This window comes from Dermacentor albipictus, chromosome 1, assembly GCF_038994185.2.
Source record: "Dermacentor albipictus isolate Rhodes 1998 colony chromosome 1, USDA_Dalb.pri_finalv2, whole genome shotgun sequence".
Taxonomy (NCBI): domain Eukaryota; kingdom Metazoa; phylum Arthropoda; class Arachnida; order Ixodida; family Ixodidae; genus Dermacentor; species Dermacentor albipictus.
In genome coordinates, this window is record NC_091821.1 from 94,536,662 (window position 1) to 94,562,652 (window position 25,991).

A 25,991-nucleotide genomic window follows, 5' to 3' on the forward strand; every position below is an offset into this window, starting at 1 on the left:
CAATGTGGCATATTTAACCGGCTAATTAATGGAGAGCAGTTGCTTGGCAGAGAGTAGTAACCTGCCGAGCAGAGTGGATGTGACGTCACTGCCTCTCGCTTCTCTCCCGGCGCGCACCTGCTTGCTCGCAACGGCTGCGCGCCTTCGTTACAAGCTGTGACGTCAGCACCAAAGAGAGGGCGGATAGCGTGCGCTTCGTGCGCCGCTCGCTAGGGGACTACGCCCCACCAGGTGGTGCGCGCTGCGCTTCCTCGCCTTCCCTCTCTCCTCGCCCGCATGTCGTGCCAGGGTAAAGACGTTCGCTCGCTTAACCTAAAGCACACCAACGCAAAAGGTGTGAGTTCCACTAAGAGACACCCAAGTCAGATTAGGGTCACCGCATTTTTTTTTATATTTAGAAAGATAAACCCGTTACTTTCTGCAGCTGCACCTGCTACGAGCGACATAGACGGCCGACGCATCCCTCAAGACAATGGATTTCGCCAACAGAGCACCCTTCTATCTCGGTGACTGCGCAGAAGAGACTTCACTGTGTCTGAATTTCTGGACGCCACCGCAATCATCGACAGCAACCCCACTGTTCGGATTGCTTCTACTGGACACGTCGGCTGGCCGCCTGCTACACCTATGGCCAACCCGTTACTTTATGCAGCTGCCCCTGCTACGAGCGACATGCAGTGGCGGCGCCAGGATTTTTTCACTTGGGGCCGAGGGGGGGGGGGGGGGGGGGCAGGGAAGCGGAAAACTTATGCGTTGTTTTGACTATTTTTTACTGGGCTGAACGCCCTCTAAACACACAAGCTCTTCCAGCATCGCACTAAGATATAATTTAAAATTTAGCGTATTTACACAGCAGTGCTTCTGCTAAGAAAATGAAAGTTTATATAATACACAGTGAAGCACGTACATAAATAACAGTATTTAATAAAGAAAAAGGAGGTACCCAGCAGTAACATAATAACATCAGTTAACTAGATCGCAATATAGCTTTAAAATAATATATTTCGCAACAGGGGAGAGAACTAACACCTCTAAACAATGTGCATTTCAATTCAAACTTTGGTAAAGACACGCTAGATTACAAAAAAAAAAAACAAAGTAATGCACTCTTGTGGCGCCGGCTGGTGATTCTGAACGTTGGAAATGGGAAAAAGAATAACAAAAAGGTATATGGGAAAATAATAAAAACAAATAGAAAAGAGGAGAAAACTGCAAAAATAGAGCACGCAATAGGCATTTCAGTCAGTAATGGGAAAAAGAATAACAAAAAGGTATATGGGAAAATAATAACAAAAACAAATAGAAGAGAGGAGAGAACTACAAAAATAGAGCACGCAACAGGCATTTCAGTCGGTGCCACATTTTGTCATACAGTACAGCAGGTTTCAGAAACCCAAGTAACACCTCTCCGACTAAACACTGTTCACTACACACGCGCTACATAGGCCACCGACGTGGCCTCGGACAACACCCTATATGGAGTCTCTTCAGAGTGATGACAGGGACAAAGGAAGGTTTCGTCACAACCGCAGATGCCAATGCCTGCGCTGTGACAGTACAAGGCAAAACACAGCCGGGATTTATTCGATGGTGAAGCGGGTGTTGTGATAGTGGTATAGATACGCCCGTGCTGTGCACAGTATCAAACATGTCGACAACATGCTGAAGATCTATCTTATTTGCAGGAGATCGCTCGATCGCAAGCACAGCGAGGTCGATCAGACGGTTATTCATCTTGCTGCGAAGTTAAAACGTGCGCTCGCAAGATGATAACGATACCGGTATCGTCATAGTTGTGCAGTTCGTGGAAGGCTAGTTTATGTTATCCCAAGACAGTCACCGATTGCAGCAGTGTCTCTATCTTGCACTTCCTTTCGGCTTTGAAGCGCTGAAGAAGTTTCGTCATCAGCTTGCACCCAACTTCAACGCTTTCGATGTCGCATGTATAATGCTCGGCGAAAGGCTAATTGAGTAAGGAGATGTCCATAAAATTCTCACTCCGTGGGTGGAGGGCGCTAACTCCGCAGAGTACAGCATTATTATCTGTAAACCGCCTAGACAGCTCCGCAATCAGATGGTCCAAAACGGGTAGAAAAACTTTGACTCTGAATGTTTCCTTTGAATCTGGAAACTCTTCTTCAACGGGCCGTCCTTCTCTCAATACATACTGTTCTAAATGAAGCGGAAGGCGCGTCATTCTCTACTTTTCTCTATGGGACACCCCGTTCTCCTCAGATATACTGCAGCCTTGCGCCCAGACATTGTCAAATGCGTTCTGCGAATTTCTCATTTCCGGGAACTCATCATTAACTGAGTGTGCCATGAGGCATACCTGACTAATATAGCAGTGTCTGCTTTGCAATCGGTCCGAGACGGGCGTAGCCAATGGGGGGGGCTTCAGATCCTCCCCCCCCCCCGAAAATTTTGCATGCGGTCATGCACCGCCGACCAAAACAACCCCCGGTGTTGGAAATTATTCTGGATTTTGTCTAAAATGGGGTCCTTTTCACGCTCGAAACAACATTTCAGCGCGAACATTGCGAAATCGGGCTGGATTTCGCGGCAACGTTCATGTACCGGGAATCACATAACGCAAGAAGCCCCATCCGAGCACAAAGTTTCCAGGGGCGTTTTGATGGCGAGCGGGCTCGTCGCGGCATCTCGTGGAGGCCGCGTAATCTACGGAGTGCATGGATTTAAATTCTGACACTTTTTGGGTATAAAGTTCTCATGAACTTTTGATGCGAAAGGGGCATTGATATTTCCAAAGTCGTGTTTTATGTTTTCAATTCCGGAACTTTGTGGGTTTAATGTTGCTATAAACGTTTGACGCCAAAGGTGCATTGACTTTTCTGAAGTCAATGCACCTTTGGCGTAGTACATTGGACCATACGACGAGACTAGCCAAATCAACAGACTATCAGACAAGTTGACAAAGCACGCAGCAAGGTCCGATGAGGCAAAGCGTTGTGGTGGTTCGTTTTTGCCGTCATGTCACAGAAAATAATATCACAACTTTTTTTCACCTGTGCCAAAGCAGCCATGTCAAGACACTAAAGCGCCAGCAAAGGTAACTACATTCTTATTTATTTTTCTGCTTTGACGTTTATTCGCGAGGACACTTGAACCTCTTCATATTTTTTTCTCGTTATCCGCGGGATGCCGGAGCCTGCTAGAACACGCGCGTTTTTCTCGTGTTGCCCCGACCATCGCGCGGCGCACTTCGACGCGCGTTCGTTTTTCTCTGGCCGAGTTGATTTTAGCCTGGCAATGTTTTGAACGCTTTCTGGCTAGCATACGAGAAAAAGAAACAATTCTTGGTCGCTCGCCGTCATCACTGCTTTGCGAATTGGCGATTTCTCGCCAAATTGGCTACTTTTAGAAGCTCCTGGCGACCGAAAATCGTGTTTAGGGACTTGGCTACTTTATGGCTCCTTTTAGAGGTGTTAATTGGTATAGGTAGTGACCGAATCACACTCCCCCCGATGGCCCCCTCGAAGCAACCCCAGACGTCAGATCTTCAAGGCCAAGCTTTTGTGTCTTGCAAGCTCTGGAAGCAAATTCAGGAGCTGAAAGTATATCATAGCCACCACATGTTCGGTGGGACTCTTGGGCTTGTCACCCTGGGCTCCTCAGGACTGCCCGAGATGAATCATATGCAACGCCCATTGGCTGAAATCAACGTCTCGGACAGTTCGGGACTGTCATTGACAGATAATTGAACAGGCCCAAGCAGCTGCCTCCGAGTAAAAGGAATTAACCAACCTTATAGGCAAAGCTCTTGCGTCCTCCGAAGGACGGAAGCAATAGGCGGTGTCCTAACATCACCCCAGTGACGATTACCTGTGTAGAGAATCTCGAAGACCATGGTTCTTCGCGTCAGAAACGACTGCAACAATCAAAAACACGTCATGGCAGCCATGACATTACAGGTGCCAATGTCTATCTGACTATGCGACTGCATACCAGCGAGCGGAGAACGTGTGTGACGTCACACAGTTCGCACGGGAATGTTTAAAATGAAGTCATAGTGGCATAGAGTTAATATAACCATCTGTGCAAGGATCGCGTTCAGCAAGTTTATTCTGGCGACACCACTTCGGCTGTGATGGACAAATGTTCGTTTGTCGCACCGTGGTTAGATTTTTGGCTAGCAATTAAAGCTTTTGCCGAAATTTGCGACATTTTTGGCTACTTTTCGGAAATTTTCGGCTAGTTTTTCTTTCAAAGACCTGGCGACCCTGCTGCTGGGACTCGACGGATTGAAACGCGTTGGGTTAAGCGCAACCAATCTGGAACGTTTTGTCTCGCCGGTGTAGGATACCGAGCAGTATGCGTATGGTTCTTTGTGGACGAAGCGTCTCACGTTTTCTTCGATATTCTTTCGGTAGGCAGATTAGGTGCCCAAAGTAGACACTCGATTGTGGCCAACATGCTTTTCTTTGCGTTTTTTTTGTTTCCGAAACCCTGCCCCACAAAAGAAAAAAGACAATGTTGCTGGGCAACAAATTGTCGCATGGTGAAAGTTCGATTTCCTTACTACTTATTTTGTGGAAAGTAATGGGCCACGGGACGCTTCATTTTATTTATTTATTTATTTATTTCGGATACTTTCCTGGCCCGAAGGCATGACAGAAAGGAGTGGTAAGTAAAAAAAAAACAGTACATAATTATACAATAATAGGTATTACAAAACGGCAGAAAATACAGCAGTCTTGAAGTTGTCAACGTCAGAAATGGCAGCGATGGAGGGAGGGAGGTCGTTCCAGTCGGCGCTGGTCTTAGGAATTAAAGAATCATGACACATTTTTGTTCTAAGAAATGGATACCAACTTTAAACATGTGATCGAAACGGGATGAAATGTATGAAGGGCGAGTAAAAAGATGATACTTTAATAGTGGGCTGTGGTGACTGTCGAAAAGACACGGTCTAAAACATTTACGGCGTAATGAAAGGTCCGGTAAAGTAAGTGTGTTTTTCGTGGAAGTAATGCTGGCCTAACGGGAATACTTAGATAAAATAAAACGTGCTGCGCGATTCTGGATGGATTCTAGTGTGTTTATCAGTGTGATTTGATAGTTGCCGGATACTCTTATTATATTATTGCGGCAGCAATTATATGGACACTCCAGGCGCATTACTGCCATCGCCGTCGCCCTCATGTTCTGCATAAAGTCCAAGGGCGATAACATTGTGACCACGCGCTGCGTGTTGTATGTGCAAGTGAAAGCGTAGTCGGGTGGAGGTGGCATGGGTGAGCCGACGATGGTGGCTCAGTATTGCGTGCTCAAGAGAGAAAAGCGGGGAGGAAGAGCGCCGCCTCCTGTCGCACGTCCTCGAGCTCCACCACTGGAAAAGCTGGCGCCACCGTCGGCGTGACGTGCTAGGAGGGATCACGTGGACATAGCGGCCGCGTCGGCTGCTTCGGGGCGCCGAAGCGAGCTGAAAACGAGTTTAAATTCCCGCGTGCGCTGCGGTCCTCATTTAGTGGCGAAATTTTCCCGCTTCGAGTGTCTCCTTTACAACGCTTGAAAGCACTAAAATAGGTAGTGGCTGCCTTTGAAGGCGCGCAACATGGTAGGCTACTGCTCGGTGCCGCAGGGCCGGACGCACGTAACGGAGGCCGGTGTCAGCCTTATTCACACGTAGCCGCAGGACAAGAAGCTGTGGGAAGCTTGGCTCGCGAAACATAAAACCGGCAAACACTCATCGGCTACAACAGACGCGAGGACGATTTCTGCTACAGCGCCCGGTCTGCGATGTTCTGAAAACGCGCACATAGACGCTCGCCCGAGTCCGCTGCCCGACTAATGTCATGACGGTTTGGTCTATGAACTTGTCGATGCTATAGATACTGGCAAGTTCAGTGGAGTGGAAAGGCAGCGGTAAGAAGCACATTTAAAAAAAAGCATGGCATATGGTCATGTTTGCGTTATGAATTAATGCACTGGATTACAAAAAAGGAGCAGCGGGAAATGGCACGCTGAGAACAACGATAAACATACAGTGCGACGCAACTCGAGAAATAGTATTGAAAGGTCAAAGAATTTGAAGAAAAAAAAGATTGAATCGTTGCGACGGCACGTCACAGTCCCCGTAGGCGTCGAAGTCTCTACAATGAAATTATTTTTGAACAGCTCTGATAGCGCCCACGCAACAATGATTGCTTGTATACTGTCAAATGATCATATTCTGCGGCCTAAAGCTCATGGCACGGTGCGAAAACGCGCGCGCGGAGAAAGCGACACAGTGCGCGGACAAGCATTGTCAGGATTGGGGGCTCAATCCCATCGTCCGTGGTCCTTTGCCAAGATTGGAGTACGGCATGAATTCGAAGGTAGCTGGCCCATGCCGTCGTCCAACTTATTTACGCTGAGGTCGTTGATGAAGTGAAGAAATGCTTCTCATCGAGAACGAGGAAAAAGGGTTTATTTACAGAAATTAACTCAGTCTAACATGACTGCTTGAGAAAAAGAGTAACAGTCCAACATGACTGCATGAGAGAAGTGACTCAGTCTAACATGACTGCTCAAGAGAAGTGTCCTCAGCATTCGCACAACCACAGTTTTTATACACTCGATGCGCCGGTCCTACGACGCGGCGACTGTTCGTTTACTCATCACCAACTCGCCGCTGCTCTGCAGACCAGTTTACGTACACAAAGGCAACCGCGCTCTGTACACAGAGGCAACCGCGCGGGGTGCCGTTCCGTGAAACTATCGGCGCCGATCGAGCGTCGCTCGTTGTTCCGTGCTAGGCCGAAGCGTGAGACGCTCCAAAATACGTCGTCCCCACGGCAGCTTGTCCATGCGTGTCAAATCAGCTCCGCGTTGGGGAACTCTGGAATCATTGTCCACACACCGAACTCGTCCCGTCACAATGTCGATGGGGCTGGAGGAAGGAAGCGGGTTTTCAGCACAAAGGCCGCTTCTTTGAACGCCTCCCAGCTGCAGCGACGGAGAGGGAGAGGTGCGCGTCTTGCACCCCTTGTCGTAATCGGGTGGCAAGGTGGCAATCTTGCTTAGCGGCTCGCCATTCTTGACAGCGCCTCCATGGCCCGAAAAATCTCGACTGTCTAGCGCTGACAACCGCTAGGCAGGAAGAGAACGGCTGCTGGTCAGGGGGGGATTGATGTCTTGGCTCGCAGCGACCACTTGTGCATTGATGTCACCGCCCCAAAACATCCAACAAGGACAGGCAACTGCAAAATGAACCCCGCAACACGGCTCTGCGCCGAGATGGCGTGCATTGGCTATCACTTTAGACTCGCTAGGCTTCAAAAAAAACAACAACAACATAAGTGCAGAAGCAAACAAAAAATGCTGCATTTCGCTATGCCAATTTCTGAAGCAAATTCCTGCTGACACATTCAGCAATCAATGGAGGGAATTCTGCTGAATGAGAGGGGATTTTCTTCGCCTAAAGAAAAGCTAACACTAGTAACCCCAAAATTTAGGCGGGACCCTCAAACGCAGAATTCAAATTAGCCTGCTCAAACCATCCGCATTGCTATGCAACTTTCCCTTCTTATATCTAACGGTGAAGTTGTACTCTTGGAGAGTGAGGCTCCATCGGAGCAAGCGGCCGTTTTTGTGTGACATTTGATTGAGCCACGTCAGAGGACAGTGGTCGGTCTCGAAGGTGAACTTCGCTCCGTACAAGTAACACGACAACTTCTGGGCGGCCCAAACCAAACAAGCGCATTCCTTCTCTGAAGCGCTGTAGGCTTCCTCTCTTACATTTAGTTTACGGCTGGCGTAGAGGATAGGATGCTCCTCGTTATCGTCGCCGACCTGACTAAGTACCACGCCCATACCTCTGTCGCTTGCGTCGCATTGAACTATGAATTCCTTTGTGTAGTCTGGCGCGCGAAGCACAGGGCGAGAAACCAATAGCGTTTTCAAACTTTGGAAAGCGTTCTCCTTGTCCTTATCCCAGTGTACGTTACTCGGTGCTCCCTTTCGGAGGGCGTCTGTTAATGGACTTGCCAATTGCGAGTAATTCGGAATGTACCGTTGATAGTACCCCACAAGTCCCAAAAATGAACGAAGGTCCGTTTTCGTGCGTGGCTGAGAAAAATCTCCAATCGTCGCTATTTTCAGCTCAGCCGGCCGTCTCATGCCCTGACCGACAACATGGCCCAGATAAGTAACCTGCGAACAACCAAACCTACACTTTTCCGCTTTCATCGTTAAGCCGGCTTCCCTCAACCGTGAGAACACCTGTTTGAGGTGCGATACGTGTTGTTCCCAGCTGTCCGAAAAAATGGCCACATCATCAAGATAAGGTAAGGCGAACTCCTGCAAGTCCTTTAGGACAATATCCATTAACTTAGAGAAGCTAAACGGCGCGTTCTTCAGCCCGAAGCTGAGTGCGAGAGGGCGAAAAGTGCCTACAGGCGAGATGAATGCGGCATAGCGGCTGGCACTTTCTGAAAGGGGAACTTGCCAGTACCCCCGCACGAGATCTATAGTTGAAATGTATTTAGCAGCGCTAACTATTTCAATTCGTTCCTCAATGTTGGGTATCGGGTACAGCTGATCCCTAGTGATCGCATTTAACTTCCTGTAGTCAACACACGGACGAGGGTCCTTGTTAGGGGTTTCTACGAGTATTAGCGGTGACGTGTAGTCACTCTCAGCGGGCTCAATAACTCCCAACTCTAGCATGCGCTGTATCTCTGCCTCCATAATCTCTCTCTGTCTTGGAGACACCCTGTAAGGTTTTGATCTTACTGGTTCGGCAGAGGTCAGCTCAATTTCATGCGTTATCAGTTCGGTTCTACCCGGCCGATCGCTAAATCTGTCGATATATTCCCCTAACACCCCTTTTAGCTCATCTAGCTGCTCGGGTCTTAGAGCATGCGAGCTTACCGAGTGTTCTACTACTTCTTCTAGGCCGATTTCAGAGTTGGAGGTTGCCCTATACTCCTTAAACTTGGTACCAATGCCATCCGGCTCTTTGACGGTTAGTTAACGACTCCGCTCCGCTCTACATACGGCTTCATCAAATTACAGTGATATATCCTCACTTCCTTCCTGCGACCGGGCATTCTCAAAGCATAGTTGGTATCTGAAAGTTTGTGCAACACTTTAACGGGCCCGTCCCAGTGAACTTCAAGCTTGTTCTTTCTTGAAGGTTTGAGGATCATTACCTGGTCTCCGGCGTTAAACGTACGAAGCCTCGCATTCTTGTCGTAATAGAATTTGGCGTTCTTTTGAGCTAGTGCCATGTTCTTTCCGACTAGTTCTTGGGTTGCGCTTAGCCGCTCCAGTAAATTTAGCACGTATTCAACCACGGTTGGACTCTCCCCTCTTTCCTCCCACATCTCTCTTAACATTCTCAGTGGAGACCGGAGTGTCCTCCCATACACTAGTTCTGCTGGTGAGAACCCTGTCGCCTCATGTGGAACCGTTCGCAAAGCAAACAAAGTTGCCGGCAGACAGTTCTCCCAGTCCTCCTTGTGCTCGTAACAGAGCGCACGCAAAACTCGCTTAAGCACCGAATGCCACCTCTCTACACTGTTTGACTGAGGGTGATAGACAGAACTGTGTATTAACTTTACCCCGCACTTTTGCAAGAATGTGGAAGTCAGTGCGCTCGTGAATACTGACCCTTGATCTGCCTGAATTTCGGCTGGAAACCCAACTCGTGCAAACACTGTCAAAAGCGCGTCTACTACTTCAGTGGAGCTGAGCTCTTTCAAAGGGATTGCTTCTGGAAACTTGGTAGCCGGACACAGCATGGTAAACAAGTACCTGTAGCCTGATTTTGTTTTTGGAAGAGGCCCTACCGTGTCTATTAGAAGCCGTCTGAAAGGCTCTGTTATTAAGGGCACTACCTTCAGTGGAGCTTTCCAAGTCTCTCCTGGTTTACCAGAACGCTGGCAGGCGTCGCATGATCTTACAAAGTTTTCTACATCTTTGAAACAGCCAGGCCAGTAGTATTCCATAAGCAATCTTTCCTTTGATTTGTTTATGCCTAGGTGGCCGGACCACCCATTTCCATGACAAAGACTCAAAAGGTCCTGCCTATACTTAGTAGGTATGACTAACTGATCTAAAATCCTACCCTTTCGATCTCTGTAATGCCGATACAACAATCCTCCTCTCTCATGTATCGTTACGTTGCGCCTAGCAATGCCTTCTTTAGCTGTGTCATGTAATTTTGCTAAGCTCTCATCATTCTTTTGCTCAGCTGCCAGTGACTCTCTATCCACGCGTAAGAGTTGATCAAAGTTCTTTGAGGCCGGTGATAATAACGACCCTGTCTCGCTTGTGAGCGCGTCTGCTTGCTCTTCCTGCAGGCTAGAACTCTGACACTCTAGTGCTACGCTCTCATTGAGCTGGTCAACTGGCAGGCTCTCCTCAACTGTTCTTTTGTCCCTCGGGCCTAGCTCGGATTCGGGTATTGAAGTTATCCCCTTTTCTGCTTCCGCTGGAGGAGCTTGAGCATTTTCAGCCGAAAGCGCCGCGATCTTACGAGCTTGGCCTCGGGTCAATGCCTGTACTATGCCCTCTCCCAGTTTGAGCCCTCTGTCACGCAGTAACTGATTCGAACGATTCGAAAAGATGTAGGGATACTGCAGTGACAAAAATTTGGAAACTGCAGCCTCAGTCTCTAGCTCCCCGAATGGTCCACTGATTTTGACTTTGGCCATGGGCAGACACACGCTGTGTTCTTCTACAACCTGTTTTATCCATGCTACTTCTCCGGTGAAGTCATCTACCATCACGTAAGACGGATGGACAATGTCCAGCGTGGCGGCACTGTCTCTTAGCACTCGGCATGGTTTTCCATTAACTTGCAGGTTGTGGAGATACGGACTTAAAAGTTCCATATTCTCATCTTTTTCCTCCACGTAGGAAAAAACTACGCTAGACTTCTCGCAGTTTACAGCTATATGTCCCAGTTTGTGGCATTTGTAACAGCGAATTGGTCTAACAGATTCGAATTTTCTTTTCTGTTCTTTTTGTGCGGTTTCTCCGTTAAGTTTCTCCTCGCTCTTTTCTGCGGGCTTTTCCGCCATGTCTACAGGCTCGGATCGTCTAGTTTGCGCACCCTTTTTGAACGGAAATGGTTTCCGCGGTCCATTTCGACCGTCCCAGTTTCCCTCCTCGGCGTTCAACTTTCTACGGGTTGCGTACTCTTCGGCTAATTCAGCCGCCCTTTCCACAGTGTTTACATTACCTCTGTCTTGCACCCACAGTTTCACAGCTTGGGGGATGGTTTTGTAAAACTGCTCTAGACACATGCATTCAATGATCATGTCTCTGCTGTCGTACGCTTCCGCGCTTTTAAGCCACTCGACTAGGTTGGCCTTTAAGCTATATGCAAACTCCGGATAGCCCTCGCTATCTTTCTTGCCTGTGCTCCTAAACCTTTGCCGAAAAGCTTCGGCTGAAAGGCGGTATTTCTTCAGGAGACTAGCCTTAACTTTTGCATAATCATATGCATCCTGCACACTCAATCTGGCGATTACTTCTGCCGCCTCACACGGCAACATAGACAGCAACCGCTGTGGGCCGAACCGAACCGCTGTGGGCATGTACTCGGGCCGAAGTTCATCTTCTCGCAAGTCCTTTCAAAATTGCTTAGGAACAAGCCTATGTCGGTCCCGACCTCAAATGGCTTTAATAGCCTGTCCATGCGGTACGATTCTGCCTCACTTGATCGTCCCAGAGCGCCTTCACTCCCTTGAGACATCTCCAAACGTTTGCTTTCAAGTTCCAGTTGCATTTTTCTTAACTCGCGATCTTTATCGCGTTCCTCTCTCTGTTGTTCTTTTCTCTCTCGTTCTTCTCTCTTTTTCAGAAGTTCAAACCCCATTTCAATTTCTTCCTCACTGGCCTTTTCGGAAATTAGCTCCAATAATTCCGATTTGAGCATTTCCTTGCGTACATCTAGGCCCAGTTCCTCACCAACAATCAACAACTCGTCTCTCAGCAGTGTCCTTAACTCCATGACTGCTGCTTAACTGCCTTGATTCTGCTCTCTAAATCTAGCTAGGAAAACACAACCTAGCTAACACACAACAATCTAGCTTCCCTACTGTTCTAAACAGAACAACCACACAATGAAGCCTAGAGAGTCAAAGCAAAAACCAAGCACTCACCGCAGATACAGCACCATATCGCAAAGTCCATCTCACCGCTGTCAGCCAGTTGTCAGGATTGGGGGCTCAATCCCATCGTCCGTGGTCCTTTGCCAAGATTGGAGTACGGCATGAATTCGAAGGTAGCTGGCCCATGCCGTCGTCCAACTTATTTACGCTGAGGTCGTTGATGAAGTGAAGAACTGCTTCTCATCGAGAACGAGGAAAAAGGGTTTATTTACAGAAATTAACTCAGTCTAACATGACTGCTTGAGAAAAAGAGTAACAGTCCAACATGACTGCATGAGAGAAGTGACTCAGTCTAACATGACTGCTCAAGAGAAGTGTCCTCAGCATTCGCACAACCACAGTTTTTATACACTCGATGCGCTGTCCTACGACGCGGCGACTGTTCGTTTACTCATCACCAACTCGCCGCTGCTCTGCAGACCAGTTTACGTACACAAAGGCAACCGCGCTCTGTACACAGAGACAACCGCGCGGGGTGCCGTTCCGTGAAACTATCGGCGCCGATCGAGGGTCGCTCGTTGTTCCGTGCTAGGCCGAAGCGTGAGACGCTCCAAAATACGTCGTCCCCACGGCAGCTTGTCCACGCGTGTCAAATCAGCTCCGCGTTGGGGAACTCTGGAATCATTGTCCACACACCGAACTCGTCCCGTCACAATGTCGATGGGGCTGGAGGAAGGAAGCGGGTTTTCAGCACAAAGGCCGCTTCTTTGAACGCCTCCCAGCTGCAGCGACGGAGAGGGAGAGGTGCGCGTCTTGCACCCCTTGTCGTAATCGGGTGGCAAGGTGGCAATCTTGCTTAGCGGCTCGCCATTCTTGACAGCATGCAGACGCGCAGTCGGTGGCTGCGAATCGGCGCGATCGCTGCATTGAGGCTTCGTTCTATTAAGCTCCATTTAGTTATACGAACACTATAAGAACATATTTCACATAGTTTGCTCCCAGCGTTTACCTACCTTTCACGCAACAAGCGGGTTGGGGAGACTCCATCGCGGCGACCGCGCGCAGTGGCGTTCACTGTACGTATTCGGTAAAGAGATAGCGTCTGTAAACGATTGTGTGCTTTCAGTTTGCCCAAGATTATTATTTAGACAGTAAGAAACTTCTCTCGTTTCGAAAGTACTTACAGAAATGTCTGGGAGAGCTCGCGCATGGTGTTTTCAGTGAGCGCTGACAGCAAAACCTATGAAGAGCGCGCCACGTGATCCCTCATACTACGCCAGCCAGGCGCTTCCGATAGATGGCGACTCCGTAACTCCTCGCCGCCAATATATATAGATCAGGGGAAGTGGAGGGAAGTGGGGCTGTGATCTCTGAGTCTGTGGTTGCGCAACATGTTTACTTGCCTTGTTTGGCGCATAATATACAGTGACTTTTTCTTAGATACATATATTTATTGAAGACTTAAACGTATATTTAGATATCTTGTTGCGGGGTTTTGTGTATACGTGCAATGAACTTTGTTTCCAGTGACACTTTTTGTCTTTTATCAAGCTGTATCTTCGCATTTGTATATTACATTGTATCTTCGCATTTCTATGTACGAGGGCGAGTCAAATGAAAGTGAGCCAACCCACCCCGCGCAATAATGGTTCTTTTCGTTATCTGCGAGACATGCGCGTAGCACTCGGGCATCTCTCATTTACAAGTGGCATGCAGGTGTGAGGATAAATGTTCTTTAATGGTTTTATACACCGAGTTGAACATAGGTGCGTGAGATAATCGAAGCTCTAAATGTTTAACGGCATAGTGCCGTGAGGTATTTGACAGCTAAAGGTGTTTCCCAAAAAGAAATTAGTCGCCGTATGGCTGCCGTGTACGTTGAACATTGCATTTTATTGGACACTGTGAAGCGTTGAATCAAACTGTTAAAAGAAGGACGCAAAAGTTGCAAAGACGATCCAAGACAGGGCCAAAGCCACCATGCAATCATCCCCAACACAATTGCAAAGGCTGATGAGCTGATTAGAGAAGAACGGAGGATAAGCATCGATGAATTAGTAGGGCGTGTGAACATCAGTCACGATTCGGGTCACGCCATAATTCATGAACATCTCGGTTATCGGCTCTTGTGTGCGCAATAGATGCCCAATATTTTGAACCACCACCAGAAGACGGAGAGGTTCGGCGCTGCCTTGACTCATCTAATCCGGTAGAACAATGAGGGGGACGACTGTTTGTCTGCAATTGTGACCGGGGACGAATCATGGTGCCACTACTACGAGCCTGAAACATGACGGCAAAGTTTGCAGTGGAAACATTTGAATTCACCAGCCCCAAAGACAGCAAAGACCGTCATTTCTGCCGGAAAGTTGTTCCTGACTTTTTTTTTCGATCGTCAGGGGCCACCATTGATAGAATTTACTAAACCTGGAGAAACTATCAATTGTTTCTGATATTGTGCAACGCCGGATCGGCTGCGTGTCGCAATCAAGAGCAAAATACGTGGAAAATTGACGAATGGCGTCTTCTTGCTCCATGACAATGGTCGTCCCCACGTCGCTGATGTGGCTAATAGAAAACTGGCATAGTTCAAGTGGGAAACGTTGCAACATCCGCCATACAGTCCAAACCTGTCGCCTTGCGACTTCCGTATTTTGGGGCAATTGAAGAAATAGCTCGAGAGAACCAGATTCGTGTCGAACGATGACGAGAAAGAGTCAGTTACAGATTTTTTGAAGCCCACGGAGTTTTATGAGACGGGAATCACGCGACTCGTTAGTTACAGGGACAAATGTCTAAATGCTCATGGAGACTACTTTTAAATAAGGTATCCTGTTTGTCATATATTCTCATTGGCACACTTTCATTTGACTCGCCCTCGTATATGCTGCAGAACGGCTTTTTATATGTGCTCTCTGTTGCGACTATAACATCGGTGCAATTACAATACACGACCGTTGAAAGCATTGGTGACAATACATTTGAACAAAGGACAGCATCACTGAGATTTTTCCCTGGCCGTTGCATATGTACAAAAATCTAAAGAAGGTTCTTGAATGACAAAGTTTCGTTAAAATATTAGTCCTCAACTTGTTCATCTCATGGCCTTTACATTTTTCATATCAGCGGCATGCACTGCTTTGCTGGTTTCAAACTGATATAGTTCCAAAGTTCGTGTGATGTTTTCTTTACTTATTTAATAGAGAGAAACATGGAAGCATTGACATCAGTTATTTCGGGCACAATTTTGAGACATGCGAGTATATTCTTTTATGAAAAAATTCATATTTTGCTTGTCTTGACATTGCGTAGCGTTCAAGAATTAGTTTGCAGCATCTTTAGCTATGGCAGTGCAGTTATTATTCATGTATTTGATGCTTCGACAAATTCTATAAGAAGGAGGCCGAGCTGGAACGTGAGCCCTCCCCCGAACAAAATATATGGCTACGCCACTGGTACGAAAGAACCTAGTACCGTGGTAAATAGGCTTAAATGCAAGAGAAGCGAGAAGCTCATTTGCTCAAGCAGACTCGTAGGTTCCGTTGCCCGCCTGCTGTTTGTAGCGATGACTTCAGCGAGACATACAAGCATAGCAGGAAAGCTTTTCATTGCCGCTGTGCAAGGCGCTATCTGGCAGGCCCATCGTGTATCGCTGAGACACTACAGCTCTATCACTGGCAAAGACAACATTTCCTGCACATCTATGTACAGAGAGTGAATTGCAGATCCACTCAGGAAAACATAGAGGCATTCTAAAATAGAGGAAAAATCCCTCACCGGTTTTATCACCTTGCAGACATCCGCGATGACTAGAGTGAGGCGGTGGTTCATGCAGCGGAAGTACACTGCCTGCGGCACTTCCTGCCTAACAGCGCCTGGACGCCCCTTGAGGTACCGCGCTCATGACACTCGCACCATCATATGTTTGAGCAATGCACAGCTGAGTATCTATGCCGCAGCGATTCAACGTTTCCCTTGTGTAGCACAGGAGTGACTTTGCATCCAAGTGCCCAGCGTTGCGGAATTTAAGAAACCGCTCAAGGACAGCCCCACTTGCGTAGTACCTTGCTACAACTTATAATTGTTCTGTCTAACTTAGGTCCTTGGTTTCATCGACAATAAGTGCAATGTACTTGGAGCTTTTCATCTCTTCCTTTATGCTTGTCAATGTGATGTGGCTGAGAATTTTGATGATCTGGTCTTGTATCGAATGATGAACGTACTTCGCCTTCGCTGCTCCACCATTAAGTTTCTTTCCGACAATATCGTCATATTTGCCAAACAAGTTCAAGAACTCAACGAAGTTTCTCTTGTTTTCACTTGTGGCACTTTCATCGTGGCCCCTCTGAGCGATTTTCTGAACCGCAGTGAATCGCAAAATATCTGCGACTTTTGCTATATAGAGGCGATTTTCCTGCACCACCCTGGAGTACGTGTCGCTGTGATGTGTTGCAAATGACTTGCTCTGTCCTCCCGACTTCATCTGCGTGTAGGAAATCCACGATGTCTGGCAAGACTTATGCGCGAGTGAGTTTTCGTGTTTTCTGAAACCAGCATCTTTTTCTGTGGCTTTTTTTCCCAGTCACTGTATCCACCGTTGACAAATGCAGATTCCTCATCGGCACCATATAGAAAACATTCTGCAAGGGTGACAAAAAGCTGCGTCAGCCTGCGCGCTGTACTCCTACCAAGGGAATAGGTGGTGCCAATCCGAGTGGAAGCTTCTCCTCAGTTTGCCGTACTTCTTAGATGGAAATGGGTTCAGTATTGGCTGTGTTGGTGACTCTGTCTTAAATTTCGAAATGTCCAACTGGCCTGCATGGTCGACATCCACATTCGAAGTGGTGAATTTGGTCGCGGAATCAGGTTCATCCCTTGCTGCACACGACGCGGAAAGCTCGTCGCACTCACTGTCCATTTGCACCGATGAGGACGGACAATAAAGCGTCGTCAGAAGTGATGCTATTCACAGTCTCTTCAAGCGGAATCAAAACGGAGCGCTGAGAATAATTTCCTTGTTCATGAAGCGTCTCCAAATTTCCCATTGTTGAAGCAAAGAGCTCGGTGTGGACGCATTGTTGCTTGGCCCGCTTGCTTGCATACGAAAAAAAAGTCGGCAATGGACCTTTTCTGCGACATCTTAAGGCAACCCAAAGGTCGTGTGGCGTCGACCACACGTTGGGCGAGATGGGCTGGCGTTTCCTCCTGCGACACGAGCACATGCTTGCGAGCGAGCAAACGAACTGGCTGAAGTGGTTGGTGCCACCGCTGCAGTGAACTAGAAGGCTAGAAGGGGTCAGTGCAATGAGCAGAACGGCTGCGCCGCATCGTGAATTGTGCACCCAGGAGCGATCGTAGCTGCGGCGCTGTCGTGGCTCACTACTGAAGCTCCTGTTACAACTCAATACGGCCAAGAGCATTTCTTAGACGTTTACCAGAGGCAACCCGCCCCATTCATCACCTACCCAGAAGTTAACGCAGCTTTGACGCCGACCGTTGACGGGTCAAAATCGTCTACCTGAAAATGACAAGCTGAACTAATAGACGAAACGGGCCCAAGTCGACGGCTACCGAAGAACAGCGCCGGCCTTGGGTTCCCAGGTTGCATACGGTTACATATTTCCACGGAGGAAGGAAACTCAGGAGAGGCTCTGACGTCACTCTTTGTGAAGCTAAAGTGAAGCCGGAAGTTGGCGTTGCTCATGGCGTTGCTCCGCCTATCGGGCCAGCTCTCCTCTCTTGTTTGTTGCAGGACCAAATAAAGTTTTCCTTCCTTCCTTCCTTCCTTCCTTCCTTCCTTCCTTCCTTCCTTCCTTCCTTCCTTCCTCTCTTGTTTACATTTCTCGCGAAACCACGCTGTGGTGGCTAGAAGGCCACCATAGCCTTCTAGCCACCATAACCACGCCGCGCTGCGCGCAACCGTGGTGCTCGGACGCGCGCGCTCCGCAGCAATACTAAACAATCGTTAGCACGTTAGCATGATTCCGCCAACGAGGGCACTATTTCCCGCGGATATTCCTTCGTCCGTTGCCATTGCCGTAGTGCGGTACATTGCGTACAGCGTTGCATGCGATTTCATTTCACGAACTTTAGTTCCCCGTATCCTACCTGGCCACAGTAAAATCTGGGAGAGCACGGTCCAGCTAACGCAGCGCAACAAAACACGCGAACCTGCACGCCCAGCGCCTTTGCCACGGTACGAAACCTACGGAGCAACGCGCACAGAACCAAAACAAAGCCGCCATTGTGGCCCGAAAGGCGTGGCAGCCACGGCAAAGAAATAAAAAATCAGCAAAAAAGAGGAGAACCTAGTACGTCATTTCCTCCACATTTTTCTCCTAGCGCGCGGAGGGGGTAGGGCCTCTAGTGTTCACTAAGGGCCTCTCCTCAGTTTCCTTCCCCCATGCATATTTCATACCATCGAAGTCGGAGTTCGGCGGAACGGCGTGAAATCCTGGCGGTATATTGCGACCGATTCGAAGTTTGTGATTGGCCGCAATACAGTAATCAGATTCCCTAGTCTAGTCGCCTAAGGCAGACGAAGGTATAAAAAGCGGAGGCCTTTCGTTCAGAGAGGCTGATGTGTCCTGATATAGACTCAAACGTTTAATATGCTCCTTCATGGAGTGGGATTTCGTACCTGGAGCCCGTGTGCATAACGTAAGTAAACCCCTTTAAAGCGAAGCTTTTTCTCCTCTTCCTTCGACTTTCCCACTACTGCTGCTGCTGCTGCTGCTGCTGTCTGGCACACCGCGTCGGGGAGTGGTTCAGAGCGCGTGTATACATGACAGGAGCGCGGCAGAAAAGGCGACGCGAGAAACTCGCTTGGAGTTTGCACCACGTCAAATGTACGCATACCCTCTGGAGCTCCCTGGGCGTCGCCTCATTAACATCATCTTGGATTGTAGAGCGAAATGACACGGATAGAGACTAGAAGCAGACAAGACGTCCAAGCAGCGCTCGTCCTGTCTGCTTTTAGTCTTTGTCCGTGTCACTTCGCGCTAAAATCCAAGATCATGTTACCGTACCAACTCGCCCAACTTTCTATCCTTTTGCGTCGCCACATTAGTCTCTTGACAGCTGTAATTATCCGTAACCCCCTGCAAAAGCATTGCAGAAACTGCAGCGCTTGCCTTTCTTCTAACGTACAAGTCCAGAGGCTAGCTAGCTATAATAGTGGAGAGGAGGGGGAGAGGAAACAGAGATAGGATAGAACAGACCCAGTCGCTAAACGAGGGAATAACAGCCTTCCCACTTTTCGCTCGCAGTTCCCATTCAACGGGAAGGGAGGAAGGGGGATATAGAAAACTTGACATGAGAAGGCAGTTGACTAAACGCTACTACTACAGACACGACAGCGGTTGCGGGGAAACGGGATAAATTTAAATTCAAGGTACAGTACGATACGTCCCTACTATTTCTGAAAAATAAACCCCATGCAAATATGTCAAGCGGACAACTTACGCAGGTCGTGCAGAAAAAGAAAAATGCATTACCTAATACACACCGCAGGGTCTAGGCAACACCACGGAAACGTCGGCACGTCAAATCAACACTTCCGTGCTCGCCGCGGTAGCTTTGCGGCTATGCCACTGTTCGAGGTAGCGGATTTGATCCCGACCGCGGTAGCCGCATTTCGATGGGGGCAGAATAAAAAACGCCATAATTCAATTAAAGTTTAGCGCTTCTGCCACGATGCGATGTGCCATGTGAGGCAATGACAATACTCAACCCTCTCAGACGTTATAAAATATGGCGCACAACAATGCCTCAAGCAAACACTTCTCCCTGTGTGTTCTGTGCAATACGCAGACAAACAGCAGGGGTGCACGCAAGGTAACGTTTAAAGTCAACTCAGCACTCTCGCGTTGGACTGACCGTTAAAGAAATGAAACATTCGCCGTCAACATCGCCGCTAATTATCGTCAATCAAAGCTAACAGTACAGAAAGCTTCGCGTACATCGATTCCCACAGCGCGTGGGATCTGCATAATTTTTCCTTCATTCCTACTACCGGATGTACTCGTCGATGGGCTTGGCGGATTTTAAAAGAAATTACGGGGTTTTACATGCCAAAACCACTTTCTGATTATGAGGCACGCCGTAGTGGAGGACTCCGGAAATTTCGACCACCTGGGGTTCTTTAACGTGCACCTAAATCTCAGCACACGGGTGTTTTCGCCCCCATCGAAATGCGGCCGCCGTGGCCGGGATTTGATCCCGCGACCTCGTGCTCAGCAGCCCAACCCCATAGCCACTGAGCAACCACGGTAGGTGGGGGATTTTTGGCTCAAGCGCCACTTCGGGCCGTAACACTCCCAAGTATGTCGGCATTCGGCGCGTGTCCTTACCTACAGGCAATTAGGTTCGTGGAGCAGATGGCTGACTATTTGGTGGCGTCCTGCAAGGGTAGGTGGCTTACCGTTTCTTTTTGAATGTAGGCAGCTTATCCCGACGGTTTTATGCGAGAAAAGTTGCGCCTTAGAAGGGTCATGACCTCTCAACTCGTTTGACCCCACTTGCGATTTTGTGGCCGAGGCTATTACATCCGAGGCACGAACTTGGCGGTTTACGCGAGCAGACCGAACAACGAAGAAATGTAGCCCATTCTTAAATCTATTTAGAACCGTTGGAACCATCTGTATCTCATTGCGGCAGTTCGCGCTGTATTTCAAGCGCCTATTCTACCACAAGCGCGAGGGTAATTGCGTGTGATCAGAAATTTTCTAATAAATTGCTATGATTAAACAAGGCTGTCCTTTGTAAGCGGCGCTGCTCTCATACATCTGCCTCCAAATTAAAAGACATCAAAATTGACATTTTGTTTCATACCGCCTATCTTGGATCAGCTTTTCGGTGCTCTTGGGGGGGGGGGGCAAAAGGGGGGCAAAAGGGGGGGGCAGGCGGAAATTTGGGGAGGGGGCGCACGCCCCCCCCCCTGGTGCTGCCCCTGGTGACGCATCCCTCAAGACTAGATTTCGACGACACAGCACCCTTCTATCTCGGCGACTGCGCAGAAGAGACTTCACTGTGCCTGAATTTTTGGACGCCACCGCAATCATCGACTGTCACAACTCGACTGCTCGAGTTGCTTCTAGTGGGCGCGTTGGCTGGCCGCCTGTCACAGCTATGACCGACCCGTTACTTTATTCAGGTTAGTAACAAGCATTCTACAGTCAAGTCTAATGTCCCCTGCTTTATCCAGCTGACATGCCCCGACAGCTTGTGTTTATGTTGCCTGCATGTACAAAATATAGTGTTCTCATTGCTGAAACTTTGTGGCGACTTAGAATCCAATGTAGATTCGTCTACCGAACAATTATTAAAGGAACTTCTTGAGGACCAAAAGACCACGAATAAAAAAATTAGATGCGATAGAGTTGAAACTCAAGAAGGTTGAAACATAAATGTCAGTCGTTAAGGAACTGGGCACCAAAGTATCCAGCCTCGAAAAAGTTGTTCAGGCATTGGAAAAAACGGTAGCAAGTGTTGAAGTGGCGAAACAGTCTTCTGGTTTTTGGAATCCCTGAAAGATCGGAAGAAACACAGGACTCGCTTGAACCGATCGTTGTTGAAGACTTGTTCAAAAATAAGCTCAGTGTAGGAGTGAAATATGTGGACAGACTGAATACAATAGGGTGCACGCAGCCAAATAAACGAACACCAGTAATTTTAAAATTAATACACGACCGGGGAAAAAAAAGCGCGCTGAAAAACTGCTTTAAGCTGAACGGAACTGCTTTTTCAGTGTCGGAGGACTTCTCAGCAGCCACCAGGCAAATTCAGAACTTGTGGGACAGTGCGTCCAGTAATAGAAAAGCAGGCGCCAAGGTGGAACTAACATATGAGAAGATTAGAATTGATAATCAAATTTATGAATGAGACAGTCTTCATATGAGAATGGTTCCTTATGGTGGGCGCAGCAGTAGGCTTCGTGATAACCAGTGACGTAAAAGCGACGTAACAAAGCAGTTTCAATGTTTGAACAGAAACGCCCGAAGCTTAGTAAATAAAGCTGTCGACCCAGAAAGCGTTGTAATGGCGCACAAGCCACATGTACTAATAATAACGGAAACTTGGTTACACCAAGATATTAATGATTATAAAATAATAATACCGGGCTACGAGATATACCGTAACGCCAGAGATTCCCGCGTCGTCGTCGTCGCCGTTTTGTTCCAAGAATCACTAAGTGTGATGCGATTGCCCGACATCAAAGGAATCGAATGTGTTATCGGTAAAATTTTCTAGATGAGCTCAATATGATCATTGGGGATTTTAATCGTACACTAAATTGTTGCGACGAGTTTGCGGATCAGTTGAACGAACTTTTGTGTATGTACTAAACTAATGCGTGCAACATTTTAATGGTTGGGGATTTCAATTTTCCGATGGTGAATTGGGCAGATGAGTTTCCAGATGCCCTTTGAAATGCTTCCGTACCTTTTCTTGATGTTTTACTATTCCATGATCTGACGCAGTTGGTAAAAATGCCCACTCGTATCCAAACGACTCTAGCACAATTTTAGACATTTTTCTTGCTAGCAGAGGCATATGCCGCCGTAGTCCAGACGTGCCAAAGCATTTCAGACCATAATATAGTGTCTCTAACCATCCAGCTATGCTTTGTTAAGGAGTTCGATAAAAAGACGAGCGTTGTTTTCGCGTGCTAGTGACGTGGACATTCTGGACACTTTCGACGATTCTTTCTGTTGTTTTTCAACACTTTTTGAACAAAATGAGTGCACTGTCGACGAATTGTGGCGCTTATCCCAGGACCTGGTGACAAACTGTATTAATAATTTCGTTCCACATAAGCGCAAGGTATTAAACCGATCGAATCCCTGGATGACAAAAGAAGTCGTACGCCTAGGACGTAAAGTAAAAGAAGGTAAGAAAACAACAAAATAACTAGACCATCAGTGTCTGGCATAGACACGATAACGGAGATGTGTATAAAACTAAAAGACAGTTTGAAGAAAGCGAAAGAAACATATCAAAGAAAAGATTTGAAGAATTTCCTTCTAACGTCACCAGATCAGCTCTGGCGGTACCTTTCGCCCCCCAAAAGTACAATTTCGAGCAGATCGGTGAACAACGAAGTAGTAACTGATAAGAGGCACATTGAATGATTATTTTTGCTCAGTTTACTCTGATAATTACCTTACCCCGATTTTGCCACTTTTGACGAAATCATAGCTATCGAGGATGTTTCTATCTCTGAAGAAGGCGTACTGTCACTTCTTAATCTAGATCCTAACAAATCTCCAGAGATTGATGCCATACCGAACGACTTCCTTATAAGGTATTCTGAATGGTGTGCCAAATATCTATGCTTGATTTTTAAAGCGTCACTTTCAAGCGCTGAACTTCCCAACGATTGGAAGTATGCTATGATCACACCAGTACCTAAAACCTGATCACTCGCGTGTGTCCTCTTTCAGGTCTATTTCCTTAGTATGTTCTAGTGCAAAAATCTTTGAACATATAATATTTAAACATCTTACCGTCTTTGTTGAAAGTAATAACATAATTAGCCCCTATCAACATGAATTTCGCAAAGGATTCTCAACGGCAACCCAGTTTGTTGAGACAATACGTGACCTTGCAGCAGTGATTGATATGCATAGCCAAATTGCGTAGATGAAGTGCCGCTAGCAGGAGCCGAAGTTGCACTGTCACCGTTGCGACCGCTGCGAAGCTCCATGACGGGTACGGGGAACGTCCACCTCCACCAAATTATTGTTACGTGTAGCTGATGTATAAGTCTATTTACAATATATTTATACGTAGACCAACGGTGGCAAAGATGTTGTTGTTGTTGTTGTCCTGAATGGCCGTGGCACATACCCACAGTGGGGGATTGGCCAAGAATCGGGCGGTTTAATTAGGTGCCTAAAATAATAATGATAACAAGGGAGTTAACAATTTGGGAGTGTGAGTTTAAAAGTAAGCGTTTTGTGTTTGGAGAAAAAAGGAAATAATCAGATGAAAACCGGGTATAAGATAATAATAATAATAACAATAATAATTAATAAAAGGTAAGAACTAAAAGAAAGCTATGGTTGGGAGAGAGAACGATCAATCTAACATGCAAATCGATTAGTTTCGATGAGGTAATTTTGGAACGCCAAGCAAACATTTCTGTGGCTGAACCCAACAATGGAGGCCCCAAAAGACAGGATCACAGGCACTGATAAAGTCAGACCAATAGAGCGAAGCGGGATTTCGAGTAGTCGTTTTCTTATAATAGAAAAACGTCTGCAAGACAACAAGAAATGATCGATTGTCTCCGCTTCGCCACAGAATGAGCATAATGGTGAGGGCACCAGACCAGACCTGTGGAGGTAGAAGTTCAATGCAGGTATACGGCAGCGCAGCTTCGTGATGGACACTTCAATTTTCCGTGTTCGGCAAAAATTTCTGTTCCAAGGGTGCAGGAGATGTCCGTAATCCACAGAGTTAGTAATTGCGGAGCCTGATATTGACTGTATAATGATACTCCTGCGAAATCTAGCTGCAGTTACATAAGCAGTCAAAGGGCAGCAAGGAAGAATCGGGCCACTTATCGATGCCTTGGCTAGAGAGTCTGCAATTTCATTAATGATTAGTCCTTTATGGCCGGGCACCCAAATCAAACGCACGCTTCTCAAGTAACCAGGTACCAATGATTGAAATGTCCTCATCACGCGAGAATCACTAGAAGCAGTAAGGGATGAGCACAATGATAAAGAATCAGTAACTATCACGGCTGACGTAATTGATGGTCCTAATTTGCGTAATGCCAGCACCACGGCCATGAATTCGGCTAAAAAAATCGGTATGAAATCTGGCAGCCGAAGAGAAAATGTCCAATCGAGAATCGGGGAAAATATTCCTACACCTGACTTTTCTTCACATTTTGAAGCATCTGTAGCAATTACAACGTTTGTTTGAAGGTTTTTCAGGTGATCTTGTAATATACCGTCTAGAATACGGTGTGGAAGTAATTTTGCATTATTAGGAAAGATGTCATCAAATTGAATATCCGTGGCAACAGCTCTGTCGGTAATAGGAAGAATATCGCATATGCGCACGCCCAAAGAGTCAAGTAATTTTTGCACGAATATAATTTGCGGGTTATGTAGTCGCGGCCAGATGACACCGAAAAACAACGCAGGTTGTGAAATAAAGATTATTTGGGAATGACGCAGTGGTGATTCGTAAATCCTTAAGAACGTCTGCACCGTCAAAAGCCGGAACCTGCACGAAAGTGGCGGAACACGGGATTCTAGATAAAGAATAGAATTTGCAACAAATTTAGGAAGACCTAAACACAGACGTAATGCTTCTCTTTCTAAGAGGATTAGAGGACGGGACATGTAGGCTGGAGCTCCAGAGAAGAGCACGCAACCAAATTCTAATACAGGGCGAACGTACATGCGATATATCATTAGGAGTGTATCTCTTCTCAATCCTATTCGACGACTGCTCAGCCTACGCAATATGCCAATTGCACGGGTACCTTTCCCAGTCAAATGATCTATGTGTGAGCGCCAGTTGAGAGAGGCGTTATAAATAATTCCGAGGTATTTAACAGAGTCCACCTGTGGTATGTCTTGAAGGTGGTAAGACAATGAAATGTGCACTATGTCACGTATCGGAAATACGAGAACAGCACATTTGCTGGCATTGAGGGTGAAGTGACTAGCATCTAACCACCTCTCCAGATCATAAAGGTAAGTTTGCAGTCGTTGGTATAGCGTGTGGATGTCGTTTGCAGATGCAAAAAACGCAATATCGTCTGCATAAACATAAGTAGTTATTTCTTGATGACAAGGTAGTGTGCTCATGAGAATATTAAAAAGTACCGGGGAAAGAACTGAGCCTTGCGGTACGCCTCTCGTTTGTTTGTGTCTAGAAGAAGAAACGCCGCTTTCGTAGCAA

The 25,991-nt window shown here is 47.2% G+C and overlaps 1 pseudogene; it reads right to left on the reverse strand.

Moving 5' to 3' along the window:
- Window positions 1–307: 307 nt before the first annotated feature.
- On the reverse strand, window positions 308–16,983 carry LOC135902660 (uncharacterized; annotated as a pseudogene).
- Between the last annotated feature and the right edge of the window lie 9,008 nt (window positions 16,984–25,991).